Genomic DNA, 21006 nt, shown 5'->3' on the forward strand with positions numbered 1-21006 from the left:
TGTATGTCCAGAAAAAAATGTTGGGCAATTAAGTGTGTCGTGATGTCGGAAGTCTTGCCATCAATAAACACATGGGAACGAAAATTTCAGCGGAGAGGGTAAATGGTTAAATCACTCATTTTGGAGAATCTCGCAAACAACAGTTAATGTCATTAAGAAAAAAAGATTTACGATCATAAACAGAGTGCAGCGCAGAAAGCGTGCTAAAAAAACAAAATCTGAAGCAAAAAACGAAGCATTAGAGAAAATTTTCTTAAATACTTTGTCTCATAATAAAGACGTAACAGGGAAAGTGTTTCGAACCGCTTACAAAGTTGGGAAGAGAAATCAATCATTTAACAACTTTAAATGATTAAAAGACAAAATAAATTATCAGAAACTTAATGGCCTAGACATGGAATATATTCTTCATTCTGCAAATGCTTGCATTAACATTGTGAGCCATATCGCAAATGAAATGAGAAAAACATTAATAGACAATATAGTGAACTTCAAGAATAAAATATCGTTACTTATTGATGAATCAACAACTGTGAGTAACTGCAACACAACAACATTGATTATTTTTGTTTGTGTAGTTCTTCCTGAACTTTCGCTCCTGGGAGAGTTTTCCTAGATTTGATGGAATTATCAGATGTATTCTAAACCATCACACTGGAGAGCATCACACATAAGGTCTGCTAAGGGAATAATCTGCTAGGGGAATTCTAAACTCCTTAATTAGCCATCTTGAATCTTTAGGTTTATCTGAAGATTACATAAAGGAGTATTTATTGTCTGTAACCTGTGTTGGTGCAGCCGTGTTGTTTGGTGTGTGTAACGGTGTAAGGAGGCTAATGCAAGAGAGGTTTCCTAGTGTTATTTTCTGGCATTGTGCTAGTCATCGCTTTGAATTGGCTCTTAGTGACACAGTGAACAATGTGGCAGGAGTGAATCGCTTTAAGAGTTTCATGGACAAACTTTATGTGACTTATCATGCTTCACCTAAGAATGCATGGTAACTATATGAAAGTGCAGCGAATCTAGAACTTCAACTTCTTAAAATTGACAGAATTTTAAGCGCTTGCTGGGTTGCATCTAGCTTTCGCACTGTTTCTGCAATGTGGCAAGACTTTGAAGCCTTTGTACATGATTTTCAGACAAAAGAAGACAGTAGAAGAAGCAAAACAGACCGCTTTCTTTATGAGGGCCTTTAAAAAAAACAACTTAATGCGAGTTTGTTCTGGATTTGGGCCTTATGTGTGATTATTATTATTATTATTATTATTATTATTATTATTATTTTGACACCTCCAGGGAGTCCAAAGACTCATCGATGCTCAGTGATGCTCTCCAAGAACTTAGTGAACTAAGGTCTAGATTTTGTCAAGACTTTGAAGCCTTTGTACATGATTTTCATACAAAAGAGGACAGCAGAAGAAGCAAAACTGACCGCTTTCTTTATGAGGACCTTTAAAAAATAACTTAATGCTATTTTGTTCTGGATTTGGGCCTTATGTGTGATGCTCTCCAAGAACTTAGCGAACTAAGTTTAGATTTACAAGAGAGAAATATTAACTTCTACAAAGCAGACAGGAAGACAAAGAATGCAGTTCAACTTTTTTGAAGAAATAATTGAAAATCTTGGTCCGTGCTACAGTATTTCTCTTCCAAATCAGAAGAACATAAAGAAGTTCAAAGGGATTGAGCTCCACAAAAATGAAAGACACAGTCCTACAATAAGTTCATCTGCTTTCTATAGAAATCTGGAAAAAGCTGTTGGAAAGCGACTGCTCGAAGGAGATGATGTTGATTTGCCTGAATGTGCTAAGATGTTCGATTCCAAGTATTGGCCAGAAAATTTTGGGAAACATCTGGCATTTGGTGAAGCTGAAATTAAAAAGTTTGCACGCAAATTTTGAAGAGAAGCAGTTCGTGTTTCCTTGAATATCTTCAAGAAAATAAAGTCCAGGACCTACTACTTCCTCTAAAGCACACTTCGGATACAATTTCAATATCTTCCAGTGAATGTGAAAGGGGTTTCTCTGAGATAAATCTTATAGGAATTCATCTAGGTCATATCTGCTTTTAAGGACAACTTCTGCACTGATTTTCATCAGGATAGTAGGACTTCCTCTCACTCAGTTCAACCATTGCAAATATGTGGACTCATGGCTGCTCTGAGGTTGTAGTTGATATGCTGCAGTTGATACCAAAGGCAGGAAGTGATCTAGAGACGAAGAGGGTATATCGGAGGATATGTTAAAAGTGGAAATTGCTGTAATAACATATTCATCGTGAGTACTGGCACCTTTTACCCAGAAAAAAAAGCACCGATTCCATATATTTAACTGCCTAACAATTATAGATTTTAAGAGCGTCCACTGATCGAATAAACGAGTTTCTTCTGTTTCTGTGCGTTGTACTGCCTTTCTTTCCATTCAGGTATCTTCCTTAGTAGCACTCACTTGAACTTCTCAGTGTTTCCTAAACTGCACTTCCACTTGTTGACATATTCTAAGCTGGTTGCATCGAAATTCTCAACTACCTCAAACTCTTATCCTCATTAATTTCTCCTGAATCTACTAATATTTTCACTTTTTTTTTACATGACTAGTTACAAGCACTTCACTTTTTGCTGACTAAATTGTTTACAAGATTCCAATGCTCATGGCTACTTCTGTAACTGAAATATCATTATTTTTTCAATTAAGCTAATGTATGTTTAGAACTGAGACACTTGATCTCTGGAAAATGACAACCACAATTTCAAACAGGGATCTTCAAACAATCCTCACAACATAATATGGCATTTTTCGTGAGAAATGAAATAAGAACGAAGCCCATCATACATACTTAAAGTTGTGTCAATTGATGGACCGAAAGAGAATAATCTTGTATTTCCATGCTATAACAATTTAGCGTAATTGTTTCATGCAAAGTCACAAACGTTTTTCAGTTCTTCACCTCTGACTGTGCATGTATTAAAGTATTTGATACTTTCGCTGCAAAACATGCAATATCAATTGGGAAACAGTCGACAGCAAACTGAAGACAATTGTGTATAATGTGTATAATTGGCAAAACGTACCACACGACTGTAAAAAGTTTGATTTCTTTTTTGTTTGATGCATCTAAACTGACTGTTTAGAAAAATGTAATGCTTTTTGTTTTATTCAGAGCCTCCATTACTTCGCCGAATTTGTATGGTGATAAAACGTTGGTAATTATTGCTTCTGATGTGGTATGCGCTGAAGAAATTTTGGTTCATAAATTTTATTTATCAATGTCGACAAGGAGTTAGCCTGTGTAGCTCAGTGGATGTGGCCTTTGCATACCACGGCGCTTGGCTGCATGAAGGAAGACTTGGTTTCGAGTCTAGTCGGCGACTATAGGAAATTTTTCTAAGCCTTTTTTCGACCGGTTCCAGAGTTAGTCGATCTCTGGCACGGGCAAGCAGGTTTTCCTTTTCCTCCTGGAAACTCGGGTTTTTCGTCCTGTAAACTCAAGAAAATCGACCGTAGAACCCACATTATTTCAGACATTAAATATATTGTGTTAGGGTTAGGGACCACGAGATGGCGGCACATTTGAGCCGTCTCTCTTCACTGTGTACCGCTTAATTAGTGATAGCCTTGGGCCATCTATCTCTGATTGGTACCAGTGGTTTATTATGTTGGAGGTTTAATGGATTTTTTACAACACTCAGAAAGAATTAAATTAGAAATTAATACTCCTATATTTCGTCCTAGTCACTAGGACATCTATGGGGATTACAAAAACAATTAATGTAACATGCACACAAAAACTTACAATACTAAGCCCAACCACGCGGGTGACACTAAAGTCCTATCTAGGTGGAGCCCCCTCTATGGGCTGTAGTAGGTGGCCTGAAATGTAAGGTGGGACCTCTGGTGATGAGTGTTTCCCAAATCTTCGGAAGCTTAATGCAACCGTATTTGTTAAGATTTGGTTGGTTTCTGAGAGCTGCTGCTGCTTCTAAGAAAAGTCTGTCTTTCTTGAATTTGCTGTGGTGCAGCATGGTGGTTTTCTTCCATGATACTCTGTAGGTGGTGTCCAAAACATGGTCAGCCAAGCCTGAATGGCTATAGTTGTGTTTAACGATGTACGACTTGTGTTCCTCCAGGCGGATGGATGCTGATCTGCCTGTCTGTCCAAAGTACGCCAGCTTACAGGAACAGGGTACTTTGTAAACTCCATTAAACCTCCAACATAATAAATAACTACACAAGAATGGTACTAGTGGAGATTGAACTGTCCACTCAGTCTCCAAAAGTTAGATAGGGCTAAATGACCTCGCCTACTCCCCGCATTCGGGAATATAAAGGCGTTAGCTGATTTTTTTTTTTTTTTTTTGATGTCGACATGCTATCATTTGCGTGAAAACTTTGTCTGTGACGCATAGTATGATAAGCAACAAGATCTTCACTTGCTGCAATTTTATCGCTTTCGCTATCACCATGACGTCTTACCATAAACGAGCTGATGTTTTTCACTGAAGCTAGAGTCTTTTCAGCATCCTTATGTTTCTGGTTACGTAGATGTTGGCTGGTGTCGCTTCTGCCGCCATGAGCAACGATAAAGATGGACATTACAATGCTGGCATACCACTTTTGTTCCATCACTACACAACTTTTCCAGTTTAATAAATGTGAATTATTTCTGCAGATCTAACTAGACCTAATGTAGCTAGACCTAACCCAACATTAGGTCTAGCTACTCACTGATGAAGCCTCAAAAAAGGCTGAAACCCGTCTGGGTAGTGACCTCCCTCCATAATGTAATAACAGCATACATTTCCTAGGAAATGTGTTTTTACATTATGGAAAATACCTAAGAATAGCGATCTGAACTTCCCCCACCTTTGCAACGAGTCGTCCGGTATTGTACTATGTACTAGGATCACTTGCATTTGCTAACGCTAGTGTCGCCGATACTTTATAGTTTACTATATTCGGCAAGAAACTCTCTGATTCCAATCTTTGAGTTTCTTATTCGGTTTTAAAACTATGTGGGATTTAATATCCCCTTAATTTAAGTAATGTTTTCATTGCCGAAATGAAGCTTATTAGCTCTTTATATTTAAGTAACTTAATTATTATTATTATTATTATTATTATTATTATTATTCAAGGTATGATTCATTTCATTTCAAACAGGATGTAAATTTGCATAAAACAGTAGGATTGTATTAATTAGGTTTACTCATTGTAATTATATTTTTAATAATTGATTGCAAGGAATATTTAAATATTTTCGATGTGCTCTAACTCAAGTTTGTATTTGAACGAACTCTGGCTGTGTAGACTCGTGACGTATTTACCTACAAAGCTCATCATCCAGCTGTCGTGATTGTATTGTGTACCACTGTTTGTTGTTGGTTTGGGAATTGTTGTGTTTTGGGTATTGCCTTAGTAATAAGTTGCGAAAAGAAGTTTGGTGTAATGTGGTTAAAATGCACCATTGAACCTGAAATTCAAAGGTATGTATTTAATCTCTTTCGAATAAAAGTGTGTTTATATTTTTGTAATGTTGTATTTTTATGCTTCATGGATAGTAGGCTTAGTGAGTTTTTGAAAATGTCAAATTTAAAATTAGTTTAAACTTTTTTTTTTTTCTACTTTCTAGATTTTGTGTTGTTTCACATTTGTAGACATGTTGCATTAAATCAGATGTATTTCATTGCGAATTTAAACGGTGTTAAAGTTTGTAGGTCAATTTCTGTTTGCTGGCTGTATTTTCTTTTTATTTTTTATTTTACTAATTATGCTTTTCATGAGCTGCAAGCGTTTTAGTTATTTATTTTTTATATTCACTTAAATGTGTGTTTTGACGTTTCTAGATATAGTCTTTTTAATTTTAAAATATTAAATCGAAATAATTTTGAAATATACAGTACTGTGTAACTCATGATCGCATTCGCGGTAAGAGAAACTTGTGTTTATCATAGTTAAAATTAAATGAAGGCACTATTGTATTATGCGATTGCTGTATTTAAACATTTTCAGTTATTAAGAACGAGAGTTCTTAATTTATTAAACAAATAATCTCATTATTTGAATACATCACAGATCACAAATGGAAGTCATAAGTGAATTCTTAACTGTTTTTAAGACAGTTCACTATCTGTTAAAGTATGGGGGAGAGGGAACTCTGGTTTTGAATATTAAAAATAGAATAAAAGCTGAATGTTGAGCTGAAACTGTAGTGTCGCTTTATTTTAAAGATATAGAGAGAAAAATTGATATAAGTATCTAGTCATTGATAAGTTAAGCAATAGGTTCTTGTGGATTCCAAGAGGAAATTTCCTCGATGAGTCTAAGGACTCCTGGAGTCGCCCGAAATAATAATAAAGCTGTGAAAAAATGTGCTGAAAAGAGTTATAAAGATTATATCTGGATTATGGAATAGTGACTATGAGGACAGATTGAGAGTATGTGAACTATAACTCTGGTTAACATGGAAGGTTTGGAGAGAAAGCATGGGGGGGGGTCATCATTAAGAAAGGAGTATGAGCTAGATTTTGCTCCCACAGAGCACCGACTGAAATAGTTTGCCTCTTGAAGTGGCAAGTGCATGTAATGTGAATGAGTTTAAGGGAAGGTATGGTGGCTGGTTTGGGTGATAAATGGCCTCCCTGAAGAGTCCTGAACTCCCTGGAGGTCTCAGATAGTAATAATAATGTATAATTGTTTTTGAATAACAAGAATTTATTTAAGTGGTCAACTTTTGAAGAAACTAGCTGCAGGGATGGTCAGCTGATAGGAGCCAGCAGATTGTGTATGGAAATGTGGAGTCCCAAAAAAAAAAAAAGGTGACCAGCGAGGGTTCCATTCTGGGATCACTGTTGTTTAACTTATATATAATTGATATAGTTTATGGTGTGAATGGAGATATTCAGTTGTTTGCTGATGATGCTAAATTAAGAAGAGCAGTGTCAGGAAGTTCTCTTGTGCTGTTATTACAAGAGGATTTGAATAGGTTGGTTCTGTGGGCTGAAGATGAGAGATTCATTTCAATGTTGCTAAGTGTAAAGTTATACAGTTTGTCCAGAGAAGATGGAATGAGGTTTACTGTATTAGAAGAACTTTGCTTCAGGAGCTGGAAGAGGCAAGGGATCTGGGAATCTTGGTTAATAGGGAACTGAAGCGATCTTCCGTTGCTCAGTCAGTATTGACAAAGCCCTTTGGTCAGAAAAACCTGGGTTCGATTCTTGCAAGGAATCTTTATCTAGTCTCTTTTGACTAAAGGTGAGTTAGCCAGTCTCATATGGAGGTAGAGGGTTTGTTCTCCTAGAAACACTGGTTTTTCATCCCTCAGAACAGGCAAACTGGCCAGGAGAACACATGCAATTGAACATACAAAAAAATGCATTTTACAAATAACTTCATGTCGGTTTCATAAGATGGTGTTATACTATTCATATGGGACTCACGGCTGCTGTATCATCATAAACTAATTAAGGGAACTGAAGTTTGGGAACACATTGTAAAAGATGTAAAGGTTAACCAGAAAATTTCTGCTATATTGCGGAGAATGCTGATGTATAGATAAGAAGGTGATAGTTCTACTGTATTACTGTATGAAGGCACTAATTATACCTCATTTGGATTTCTGTGCATAGATTTGGTTACCTGTCAATATTGGTGAAGAGAAAACATTGGAGAGAGTGCAGAGGTGAATAACTAAGACTGTCTTGAGGACTCTGGAATATTGAGTGTGAAGACAGATTGAGGGAATGTTGTCCTTAGCATTTATCAGATAGGAGGATGAGGAAAGATGATATGATTGAGAAGTATAAGCTGTTAAGAGAAGCCTGCAGATACAGGAGAATTATTGCACTGCTCATTTGAGTAAGGAGGTGAAATGGAGATATTTTTCTTGGTGGGTGGCTGGCGAGTGGAATGCATTGTTGGCATGGGTGGTGTTTGTTCCAACATTAAATGTATTCAAGGCAAGATATGATAGATACTATGGTTTGTAAGTGTTACAATCTTTACTTTAAAAGTATCTAAAGAAAGATTTTATAACTGATGTTGACTCTTCTTTTCTATCAGTACTGTTGCATAATAGCAGTTTTTTCTATTTCCCTACTTATGACACATTGAGCTTTAATTACTTGAATAATTATATTAGTAAAATAGTTGTAAAAAAAATTCACCTGTCATCCACCAGTAGAGTAAAATGCAACTTAACTTTTTATAGGGTCAAATACCATCTCTCAGTATTCATAGTTTTATATAATAGTAAACAGTATGTTATCATTTTCTGCTATGTGTGCTAATGAATAATTCGATATATGGTATGCAATTTTGTTCCATTCAACACAATTAATAGTTTCCTATTAAGTTATCTTCCAAATTGGTAAGGTTTCCATGATTTAATCATACATTCCTGTTTTTCAAGGTATGCACAGCCACCCATTGATGTAGATCTTCGTTTTATTTTGGATCTTTTCCTAGTATTTTTTGCTACAGACTTTTTTCGCAAAGGTGCTTGATAGAATACTGTATGACAAATTATTGTTAATAATAATTAAACACCAGACCTCCATAGAGCCAAAAGACATTCTGGGAAGTACACTGTTGACATGCCAAGTCCATCAAACCATGCTTAAAACTCATTCATTGTCTACATTCACTACAGTGTTACTCAATGCATTCCACTCAGGGCCAGATTAAGACCCATAGAGACCCTAAGCACTTAAAAGATTTTGGTGCCCCATATATAATTCAAAATATAAACAATAATAAACCATAAAATAAATTTTTATTTTTCAAAATGAAACAAAATTTATAGTAAGATGGGAAATAATGTTTATTTTTGCATACTTCAACTTTATTTAGATTTGAAAAGTTTTCTCCTACTTTTTTTTATTTGCAAAGCCTTTGATCAGATCCTCAAAATTAATCTTATGTAACACATCTGCTTCTATACTTAGTAGAGATAGGCATTCAACCTGCCTTGTTGCATAGTTGTTCTGATGGGATTTTTAATATACTTCAGCTGAGAAAATGAATGCTCAGTTGAGCAATTTGTGACCATTAATTTTAAAAATATATGAAAGGCAATGTCTACATTTGGAAAGGCACACTCAATATTGTCTTCTGCAATTATTTTATAAAGTTCAGCATGACTGAATCTTGTTTTTACATTTTTTGTTGCAATGAACGTATTGTGCACATATGAGTGAAACTGCTGAAGCTCAGCTGAGAAATTAGTGTTCAAGTCCTCTGGGTAAGCATCAATCATCTTTTGACAACACTGAGAATACCTTTCAATTTCAGTAGATGATGAAGTCACTGAAGTACCATTATGTGGCACATCACTTAGAAAAGAAAATCTCTTTGATATTTCTTTGTATATCTCTCCACTTCTTCTCATCTCAGTTTCAAGTTTGTCAACGATTGTGTAAAAGGTGGTGATATTAAATTTATCTCTGGCATTCAGATATACTTCTGGAGCATCTCTGTCATTGGGTACCTTCTTTCTGATAAGTTGGCAAGTTCGAGCTGCCTTGTAATCAACATCTGGTAGCACTTCCTTTGTAGCTGCTTCATATCTTTCAAATTCATTTCGTGAAGTGCACAATTGGTTAGCTAATGATCCATACAGATCTGCACATGTTTTTAAGTTGACATCCTCATTCTGTAGAACTTGGCTTACTCTATGAAAATTTTGCAAAATCTCATCCCAAAAATTCAACATAAAAACGAATTCTAGCTCTTGCATCTTATTTGCAATATTATTTGCTTCTCTTCTAGTGTCTCCCTTTTGTGACTGGTCGGCGATACAGTCTAACACTTCTAAAATTTGAAGGAAAGATTTCAAAATTGCTGCTATTGCCATAGCATATGCCTCCCATCTGGTATCAGAGAGGGATTTTAAGACAGTTTCATTTCCAATACAGCCTTTAAGAATTGTCCACCGGCTGGTTGAGGCTGAAAAAAAGGTATAAAGCAACCGCACTGTAGAGAAGAAATTAACTACCTCTTGACAGCAGTCAACAGCGCTTCGGCCTACCAAATTTAGTGAATGAGTTGCACAGGGCACATATATAGCAAACTTGTTTGTTTCTAAAATTTTTTGCTGTATCCCCTTATAACGCCCAGACATGTTAGCAGCGTTGTCATAAGACTGACCCCTACATTTTGAAAAGTTTAGCTGACAAACTTTACGTAAGTACTGCAACACCTGATTTGCCATTTCCTCACCGGTATGGCTTTTCATTTCCAGAAAGGTTAAAAAGCATTTAATAGGCTGTCCATCTTTTAAGTACCTAAGTACAACTGGTCGATATGTGACAGATCTGGTGTTGAATCAACTGACAAACTAAAATAACCAGAAGATTTTACTTCATCAACAATAAGCACATGGACCTTTTGAGCCATCAGTTGAATGAGTTCCTCACAGGTGGCTTTGGACAGATAAGAAGGATTTTCTTTGCCACAATTTCCATATTTTGCAATGTGACCTGCTAAAAATGGATCAAACTGACTTATGAGCTCAAGCAGCCCTATAAAGTCCCCATTTTGCTATGATCCAAATCTTTCTTCTGTTCCTCGAAAAGCCAAGCCATGTTCAGCTAACATACGAATAACAGCTATGACGCCTCAGGACATGTAATCTCACTCTTCCTGAATTTGTTTTTCCAGCTGTTGTCCCAACCCTACACCTTGTCTGCGAGTTAAGTAATATAGCATAGAGTCTCAGTGAGTAGTGCTTTTTTCATGTTGATCAATTACAATAGTATTTTGCCAGTCACTGAACCCTTCTCTTGTAACAAAATGTGAGAAAGTTTTAGGAGCAAACAGTTTACAAACAAAACAATAAACTGATCCTGTTGATGGTGAATTCAATAACCACTCTCTGTTGTATTCCTCACCATTGGCTTTTGTCCCACCAAAAAGTTTCTGCGAACAGTATCTTGCTGGTGTGTCACTATTGAAATGTTGATAAGACTTGTCAAATGGCCCATTGTGGTGTTGACAGTCACTGGGTCCACAAGCAGTCCAATAAGCCATGTCATCAGCAGAGAAATCAAGCCACAACCCTGGATCTTTTGCTATATTTACTTCATCTTTTGCAGACTGAATCATTTCACCACCATCACCATGGCCCACTAAACTTTCATTTTCAGCAATTATTTCAGCCTCAGAATGTGTTGTAAAGCAACTTGCATCAACATTTGCAGTAGAGATATCAAGAGAATTTACAGACAAAGTGAGGTCAGTAGTGAGACATGTGCTAGATGAACCTGCTTGTGACACCTTGATGATTCCAACATTATCATATTTTGATTTTGAAGTGATCAAAATGGTATTTGTGTCCACTTCTGATGACGGAGATTGGCTCTGATCAGGAATTGGTATATAATGTTGTGGAATTTGTGGGAAGAAATCAGTCAGCTTTGCAGTTTTGGAATCTAATTCCAAAGTCTCCTCTTGGTTCTTTTTTGATAGTTTTCACTTTTGTGCACCACTTAACTGAACACGTTTCATCTTGGTTCTTGGAATCTGTTAAATACAGAAATAAAAAGATTATTTTGTTCAGTATTATGTGGCAATCAGCACAGTTACACATATCACAGGCAAAATCATACAAACAATTTAATTTTTGGCTTACAGCTGAATCTTGTGCTTTAGTTAATTCTTATTTTATCGGAGTCACACTTCTGCAACAGCTAGGCCTTTTACCGGAGGCGCGTTTCTGAGACAACCATGTAATTTGTTTTATATTTGCTTCTGGAGGCTTTTATAAGACATAATTTATTAAAACAAGACCTAAAACAGACAGGAAAATAAAAAATAAAATGGTTACGTTAATTATAAAAAAATACCTCATTTGACTCAATGGTAGTGCCAGAAAGCGTCGTGAACGATAATACGGCATAAACGAACCGACATGCACGTGGTTAGAGTTTTATTAGGTCTTCGTCATTATTTATTGAAACAAAGTAGGTAACAGTAAGAAATGATAAAAACAATGAAAAACTAATTAAAAGTTAATTTAAATTAAATTCGTCATCTAACTAAAGTAGAAATTCTGTGGTTCCCCCCCCCCTTTCCATGATGCCCTAAGCATGTGCTTATTTTGCTTAATGGTTAATCCAGCCCTGATTCCACTCTCCATTCAAAGAACCTGCTCTTTAAGCCCCTGTTCACATCCTCCTTATACAACTTCCAAGGATGCCCCATTGTTCTTTCCCCCATTTCTATGAAAAATTTCTTTCCTAGTAATAACCCTTTACCAACTTAAATGTCTCAATCGCATTTCCTCTCTTCTTCCCATTTACAAGGCTTTGCAAATTTCATTCCTTTAATCATTTTCATATCCCAAAGACCAGTTACCACCTTAGTCAGTTTTCTCTGGACCCTTTTCCATATATATCCTCATCACACTGTGAAAATTAAGGGACCAGATTTGTGCATAATAATCCATACAAGGCCTGACAAGGCTTTATATAATGGAATCAGAACTGCCCTATTTCTGCACATTAGTTCTTCCGCATCATTGTCATAATCTGATATGATGACTTCACAACTTATACAATATGACCTCTGAACTTTAGATCTTTGTCCACTACCAACTCTCTTGTTTCCTGAATTTCCTTCTTGACCAACTATTGTTGAAATTCAGTAAGATTATTATCGTTAATACCAGGCCTCCATGGGGTCAAAACACTCACTGCAGAAGTACATCCTATTTATCATCAAACTGTACTTTAAACTATTTCAGTGTATCTGCTTCACCACAATGTCAGGTAATGCATCTCACCAACCCCTCCATGCAAAGAACCTACTCCTTATGCCTTTGCTCATGCCCTCCTTATACAGTTTCCAGGGATAGCACCTTGTTCTTTCTCCAGCTAGTGGATTGCCAATTGGTAACCTGTATACAAGGATGGTTGGTTGATGAACCACTGATTTTTGTATGGAGGTGCAGTGTGTAAAAAAAAAAGAAGGGTGAAAAGTAGTATATCACATGGTTTTGTTCTGGAGACGTTTTTGTTTTTTATTATTATTACGGGCGACTCCAGGGAGTCCTTAGACTCATCGAGGGAGGCCCCAGACATCATGTTCACACAACTATTCGACATTCTCACAGTATCTATCATACCTTGCCTTGAACTCACTCACTCACTGTCATAGCACCCACAACAGACTCTGGCAGCTTATTCCATTCATTTACCACTCTAAAAGTAAAGAACCCAGCTCTAACACCCTTGCTAACCACACTCTTGCCCAGCTTCCATAGATGTCCCCTACTTCTTCCACCACCAGTCCTGATCTCAAAAATATCCTCTGAATTAATCCTATTTCTCAGCAATTTGAATGTATCATATCTCCCCTTTTCCACCTATCAACCAATTTCTGCAACCCACAAATCTTCAGCCTGTTCTCATAAGGTTCATTCCATAGACCTGCTATTATCTTGGTCACTCGTCTCTGGATCCTCTCCGCCTCCTTCCCATCAACACGAAACCTAGGTGACCAAATCTGGGCACAGTAGTCGAGATGAGGTCTTATCAAGGCTCGGTACAGAGGTACAATAACTTGCTTGTCTCTGCTCGTCAAGGTATTTTTCAACAACCAAGTGAGTTGATGAGCTGATTTAGCTACTTTTGCAATGTGCCCCCTAAACTTCGTCTCCCTATCCACCAACACTCCCAAGTCCCTGGCCTCATCAATCTCCTGGAGTACAGTTCCACCAATGTGGTATACTGCTGCTAATCTTTTCACCCCAAAATGCATAACCTTACATTTTGTCACATTAAATTGACATCCATTCTCCTTAGCCCAGAACTCCAATGTATCGAAATCATCCTGCAAGATTTTGACATCTTCTGCATTCGGTATTGTCCTACCCAACTTTGCATCATCAGCGAACAAATGAACTATTCCTCTTAGATACTTCCCTATATTGTTAATGAACAAATTAAACAGCAGTGGTCCAAGAACAGAACCCTGTGGCACACCACTAGTCACAGGCCGTCTTTTGGACTCTACTCCTGAATGAAGTACTGTCTGATATCTCTCCATCAACCACCCACCTATTATTCATCTCACCAACCCTATATCCATTCCCATATGTTGCAGTTTACAGATTAGAAATCCATGTGGTATCCTGTAAAAGGCCTTAGCCAGGTCCAGCAGTATCACTGTAAACTCATTACCCTTAGCCAGTTCAGCCGTCACTGTGTTATAAAACTTGAGCAAGTTACTGAGGCATGATCTACCCTTCACAAAGCCATGCTGTCCCCCGTACAGTATCTCATTTTCATCAATCCATTCCTGTATTTTTCCCTTGACTACTTTCTCCAAGACCTTGACAACGACTCCTGATATGCTGATCGGTCGGTAATTTGCAACAGTAGTCTTGGATCCTCCTTTATGCGGTGGAACTATTTTCCCCTCTTTCCACACCTTTGGGACTAAACCAGACCCGAGACTCAGATTAAACAGCATGGTCAAGGGCACTGATAATTCTTTAGCCACTTCACGTAAGACATGTGCCGGTATACCATACAATCCCACAGATGTATTGACATTAAGGTTCTGTAATAGACCATTCACCACCACCTCATTCATAACAATTCCTGTATAAACTAATGGTTCCTTCATTCTTTCAATGTCACCACCTGGATGATATACTCTTGCATAGTGCTCGCTGAGTAATTCCACTATATCGACTGATTCAGTGACCTCCTTACCATTGGCATTCCTTAAAGTCATTCTGCCGTCTACAGTTTTTTTTTTTGCTTGCAGCATATTGAAAGAACTGTTTGGGATTCTCTTTAGCTTGCATAGCTAGTTTCCTTTCATAATCCGCTTTTGCTTTTTTTACCACACTCGTTACCCTTCTGGCCTGTGCTTTATACTGTTCGTGTGCCTGCAGGTCACCCCTTTCTTTAAATTCCCTCCATAGTTTCTTTTTTTGCAGCTCAAGCTTAATGGTGTTATTCATCCATTTAACCCCTCCTTGTTTCACTATTCGGACCTTAGGTATACAATCAGCCATAACCTCCTGTAAATGTTCCTTGACCACTTCCCATGCTCTATCGACATCCAGCCCTTGCAGTTTTTACATGCCATGGCACTAAACCAAGCAATCTCCTAAGCTTGTCATACTTGCCAGCACGGTAATTCCACATATACCCTGTCTAAATTGAAAATTCCACACCTTTAGCCACCTCCCAGTTCAAGACCTTATGATCACTCTCACCAATAGGTGGCATCATGGTCATATTCATTACAGTCAAATTCTCAGATGCTATTACCAGGTCAAGCACTCCCAAACCCCTAGTAATTTCAATTACATGCTGTCTCAGATAGTTATCCCTTAATAATTGAATAAAATCCAGTTTCTTCCTCACATGTGTCCTTTCCTCTTTTCAATCAGTGTTATCATAGTTGAAATCCCCCATAATAATTACCCTCCTTCCACGGATTTCATCAATTTGTTTATGCATACTATCTCCACTATCTATTCCATCACCTGGTCTATAGCAGCACCCAACTGTATATTTTGTTCTGCCAGTCTCAATCTCATACCAAATAGCCCCAAATGAGCTCTTTTCAATATCCTGCAATACAACTTCAATTCTCCTTGGCTGCATTTCATCAGCTATCATCAATAACACTCCTCCCCCCATTTTATTTTCTCTGTCCCTCCTAAACACTATAACCTACACATTCTATCCCGCTAACTATATCATCTTCCGCCAGCCATGTTTCACTAATGCCAATAACCTTTGTCCAGGAAGAGCCAACCAAGGCCAAAAATTCTTCCTCCTTGTTCCTAATACTCCTGGCATTAGTATACATGAAATGCAGAGGTCCTTTTGTCCCACCCCTATATTGATGCATTATTCTAACTATCCCATTCCTATTACTTGTCCTTAGTACTGGCTTGGGTACATTATATACATTCTTACACTGGACTGTCTCACTGATGTCTGCATATCCACTTCCCCTCCCTCCTTGGTAGTTCTAGTTTCCCTGGTTCTGCACATTTTCACTTCATTCAGCAACACTTTTTCCAGTCTCCTCACACCAAATCCATTCAAATGTAGGCATCATTTTGTATAAATAATTTCGCCCATCAGACTCATTCCACATATCCACGAATTCCACACCACACCGTCTGCATAATCTGCACATAAAGTCATTTGCGATTATGGCCCTCCTAAACTCCTCTCTGTCATACCGCGGCAACAGACTCGCCATCCTAACTCTGTCACTCTTTTCTTTCACTACCTTTAACAATACTTTCAAGTCCTCTCTCCTTTCAATTCATTCGTACCTGATGACACAACTATCAATTCTTTCACCCTCTGTTTTTGTGCTCTAATACTCTCACTTACATCCTTAAATTTCGCACCAGGTAAGTACGATTTAGTTAAACTCCCATCTATCACACCTCTTAATAACTAGTCGCCGTGTAACACTCTTTCCTTTATTTCTGAAACTCTCCCAGTCTTACGCTTATTTTTCCTTTCAAACACTTGTTTATTTCCATTAGCCGAGGCACTGTGGAAAGAGTTTTGCAGGTGCTCCAACTGCCGCTGCGCACTGTGTATTAGTCCGTGTAACTTTGCGATCTCACCCCATACAAATAATTCCTCATTTTTTTCATCATTTAAGCCATTTTCTCTCTCTGTATAATTGCTTTCACTCTCTCTTTGATCACTGTTCTTATTGCCATCTTGTACAGCATCGCAATTTCCTATCAAGCCACTATTTTCACTCGCATTCTGGCTTTCTTCAACCACAACAATCTCACGATCTGACACATACTTCAATTCCTCACTTTCCTTACACTTTCTGCACAGTCTCCCACCACTATCATTTTCCATCCAAACTCCAGCCTCTTTCGGGAAAGCATACATATCACACTGGACAAACCCCCTCACATGAAATTTTTGGACGCCATTGTTTTTCAGTGCATTGCTGCCATGTGCTATTCTATGAAACGTATCTTTAAAATACTAGTTAAACAAAACGGAATTCACACCAAAATCACACAGACACAACAAGCTACCAAAAATAAACAATACTACGTTAAGATTTAAACCAATATTCCAATTTTCACTCAAAATTATACTTGGCTTTTGGGAACGCTCTGAAAACATTACCAATGTTTTATATCAATGATATAGTTCAAAGTTTAAAAGGAGGTATTCAGTTGTTTGCTGATGATGCTAAATTAGGAAGAGTAATGTTACAGAGCTGTGTGATGTCGCTCTGAGAGAATTGGAAATTTTATATAGTACATCAATGCCATGTACAGTAATTGGTGCTTCTGGCAGATGAATGGGGATATCAGGTCAGTCTTGCTAATGCAGCCGTGCACTTTCTCCAGAAATGATGGAATGAGATGTAAGATTACACAGAAGATTTTGGTATAATTGATATCAGTGTTTTTCACATTATTGAAGGACACTGACAGAGACAAGAAGGTACTAGTGCATATGTCTCATTCTCACTCAGGAAAGAGAAAGTTTATGAATGAGTGGCTGAGAAAATCTTTAAACAGTGCATTGTTGAATACAAGGTGAGGGTAAACATACTCTATAGTTTGTCATATGGGAGGCAAAAAGGTGATATAATAAGACAAGTTGAGAGGAAACTGTCAGATATAGGGAAGGGATTGCATAGGGTAGAGATGGGATAAAGAAGTGAGATTTTTTTTTTTTTTTCAAATGTTTCAAATGTTAGGTGTGGTGAATGAGTGAAATGCATTTCTCGAGTGGATTATGTGTACCAGCTCTAAATGTACTCGAATGCATGACATGGTCTATAGAAAATTTGGCCTCCTGTATTATGACTCCCTGGAGTTATGATGGAAAATATTATTAAAACAGCTATTGATTTATTTATTTTTTTGTTATCCATTTTCCTTAAGTGATCATACGCATATATAACATATATATACACACTGTTTGAAAAGAAGTCAGTGGACACCCTCATGGGCATGTTGCATCCTGCCATGTAACGAGTCACATGTTTGTAGCTTGTATAAATTGGGGGAGTATGATGCTCACAATCTGTCACTTGCAACTGTCTCTGAGTGAATGGCTGTGAGAAGGGAATTGACAGAAAGTGAAAGAGGCATTATAATAGGATGCTACGCTATCTACCAATAATTGTTAAGACAGTAGCAATTTACAATTGATACCAGCAGGCAGAACCTAATATCGAGTATGTTCACCTTTGGCTTTGATCACCTCCTGCACCCTTTGAGAGAGGCTTTCCATCAATGTGCAGCAGACATCAGGTGGAATTTGTCTCCATTTCTCCATCAAAGCAGCACTGAGTTCAGCTACAGATTAAGGACGTGCTACTCTGGACCTTAATCACCACTCCAGTTTGTCCCAACGGTGTTCACTTGGGTTGAGTTCAGGACTCTATGCAGGCCAGGGCAGTCATTTAACACCCATCTCTTCATACCATTCCATAACAGCTGCAGCTTTGTGGCAATGGACATTGTCATCTTGATAGTAACATGGGTCCGTTCCATAAAAACTCCACAGTATAGGCAGCACCTGATTATCCAGACTATCAAGGTACTGAGCTGCCTTCATGAAACCATGGAAAAAGAGTGGTCCCACTCCATACCAGCTGCATGTACCCCACACAATTACTCTTCCACCACCAAACTTTATAATGAGTACAACATACTGTGGTAATAATAATAATCGTATGATGATACATGGCCATGAGTTCCCTCTACGGGGAGGTACGGCACCATCTCAGTCCCCCCCCCCAAAAAAAAAACTGTAATCTGTGTGTGTTCACTGGACTGGTTTGCCTGCTTGCGGGATGAGAAATCCCAGATAAACTGGTGGAAAAAATCCTGTTGTCCATGCCCAAGCTCAAGACTGGCTAACTTGACTATGGCTGAGGAAGATCCTTAAGCTCCTCGCATCGTCAACAGGAATCAAGCCTAGGACACTCCTTCCCCAGGCATATTGCGAAGCGCGTAGCCACTAGGCTAACCGCACGGACAACATACTGTGATAACAAGCGTTCACCAGGCTGCCTCCACACCCGCACTGTTTTCCACTGGTCAGTTGTCCAGTTCACATGCTCTTTGTACCAGGTCAAATGAGCTGCCTTGCTCATTGTTGTGATGTTCGCCTTGTGTGCAGCTGCTCTTCCGTGGAAACCCAGTAAATGGAGTTATTTCTGTACAGTATTATTGCTCACCATGGTGTTACTTGCACTTTGGAACTCATCACAAATGGTCTGTGCCAATTGTAACTGGTTTTTGTGTGTCACCCATTTTAACACCCTCTGTCCCTCAATTATTTTTGGCAGCCCCCCCCCAGGTATTTTCCTGCATTACTGATGCCAGAACATTTTCATTTGTTGATCACATTGCCAACCGTTGATTTGGATGCTCCAGTTGAGCGGCAATGACACATATGGACATGCCACCAATGTGACAGCCCACAATGATACCTTGCTCGAAGTCACTGAGTTCACATCATGTTGCTAGGTTTGTTATTAACAAACCTGGAATGTTCCATAATTTCAAATAACAGGGGTGTCCAGACCATTATTGGTGGATACTGTATGTTGCAGGTCTGTCTGTTCGGCAAATTGTTGACATATTGGGCCATCCCATGTCAACAGTCAGTGATACTATACTGAGATGGAAGTTCAGGAAGTCAACTGCAAATGCTACCTGCAGTGGACGACCCACTACGATCACTAAACGTGACCATAGGGTGCTACAAAGGATAATATGTAAAAACCGCAATTCCTTGGCCGACACTTTGAATGCAGAGTTACTGGCATTGACTGAAACACAAATCTGCACACAGACATTCAGAACCAAGGTTCATAACATGGGTTTCCATGGTCGAACCGCAACATAAAAGTCCCACGTTATCTGAACCAAAATGCATCATAGTCTTCAGTGGTGCAAAGAGTGTGTACAGTGGTATATATGGAAGCTTGGAAAGCTGTGTTATAGAGCAATGAATCACATTGCACTTTCCACCAAGCAGATTGACATATGTGGCAGACTTCCTGGTGAATGTCTCTTACCAGAGTGCGTAACCCCACTATGAAATTTGAAGATTGCAGTGTGATGATATGGTCCTGGTTTGGCCTCAGATCTCTGTGGTGCCATGAACTTTGTACTCTGAGAGATATCTGAACTTTCTGGACAATGCATTGCGTCCTATTTTGTGGCATTTCTACAGAACTGACCATTGTCTCTTTTAGCATGACAATGCACCGTGTCATAAGGCTGCTGGATGTAACTGTGTGGTTTGTGGATACAAATGTCACCATACTTTACTGGTCTCCACAGAGCCATGATCTCAACCCTGTTGAATATCTGGGAAGAAATGGAACATCAGGTGAGGTCAAGGGATGTTTGCCCCTCAACAGTTCAGGACCTCATCACATGCCTACAGGAGGAATGGTCCAAAATTCCATTGATCGCTATTGTATGCTTATGGAAAGTATGCCCCGTAGAATTGCTGTAGTTATTTCTCTTTTAAATTAGTTTCTTCAGAACTGAAGAAATTTGTGATTCATCTTATCATACCCAGTGGTATTTCAGATTAGGCTAGCTTGATCAACATTCCCTTATGAGTAACCAGAATTTTAAAAATTTAACTCCCTTTTGAGTTGTGCCACTATTGCACCAATAAATACTCAAAATTTGTGACTTGAGTCTTCAAAATATCCAATGTGATATTAGGATGAATACCAAAAAAAAAGTCATTACAAGAATTTGTTTTATATTCATAAATTCAGGAACATGTATGAACTACATTTTAATCTTTGAGAACATAATTGTGATAAATATAACTAAGAACAAGAACTTAATATAATATTATTGTGTACAAACAAGGAAAATATTAGAATATTCTATTGACTAAGAAGGATTTAGTCATTCTTAGAAATATTTAATTCTTCCATAATATCACTTTTAAACTTATAAAAACCAGCATGACATTTGAGAATTTTGTTATTGTTGATCAAG

The 21006-nt window shown here is 38.0% G+C and overlaps 1 protein-coding gene across 3 annotated transcripts in view; it reads left to right on the top strand.

The window, feature by feature from the left end:
* The first annotated feature begins 5361 nt into the window (after positions 1 to 5361).
* Positions 5362 to 21006, top strand: part of LOC150109179 (CCR4-NOT transcription complex subunit 7-like) — a 173850-nt gene continuing 158205 nt past the window's right edge. For 2 of the 3 annotated variants that reach the window (XM_090405960.1, XM_090405980.1), the window contains exon 1: positions 5362 to 5482. The gene's annotated coding sequence lies outside the window, so the exon portion shown is untranslated. Of the gene's footprint in view, positions 5483 to 5815; positions 5925 to 21006 lie in introns of those variants that run through there. The other variant, XM_090405970.1, reaches the window with a different exon arrangement.

The sequence above is a fragment of the Typopeltis vanoorti genome, chromosome 2, assembly GCF_054136105.1.
Source record: "Typopeltis vanoorti isolate ZY-2024b chromosome 2, IOZ_Tvanoo_1.0, whole genome shotgun sequence".
NCBI classification, from domain to species: domain Eukaryota; kingdom Metazoa; phylum Arthropoda; class Arachnida; order Uropygi; family Thelyphonidae; genus Typopeltis; species Typopeltis vanoorti.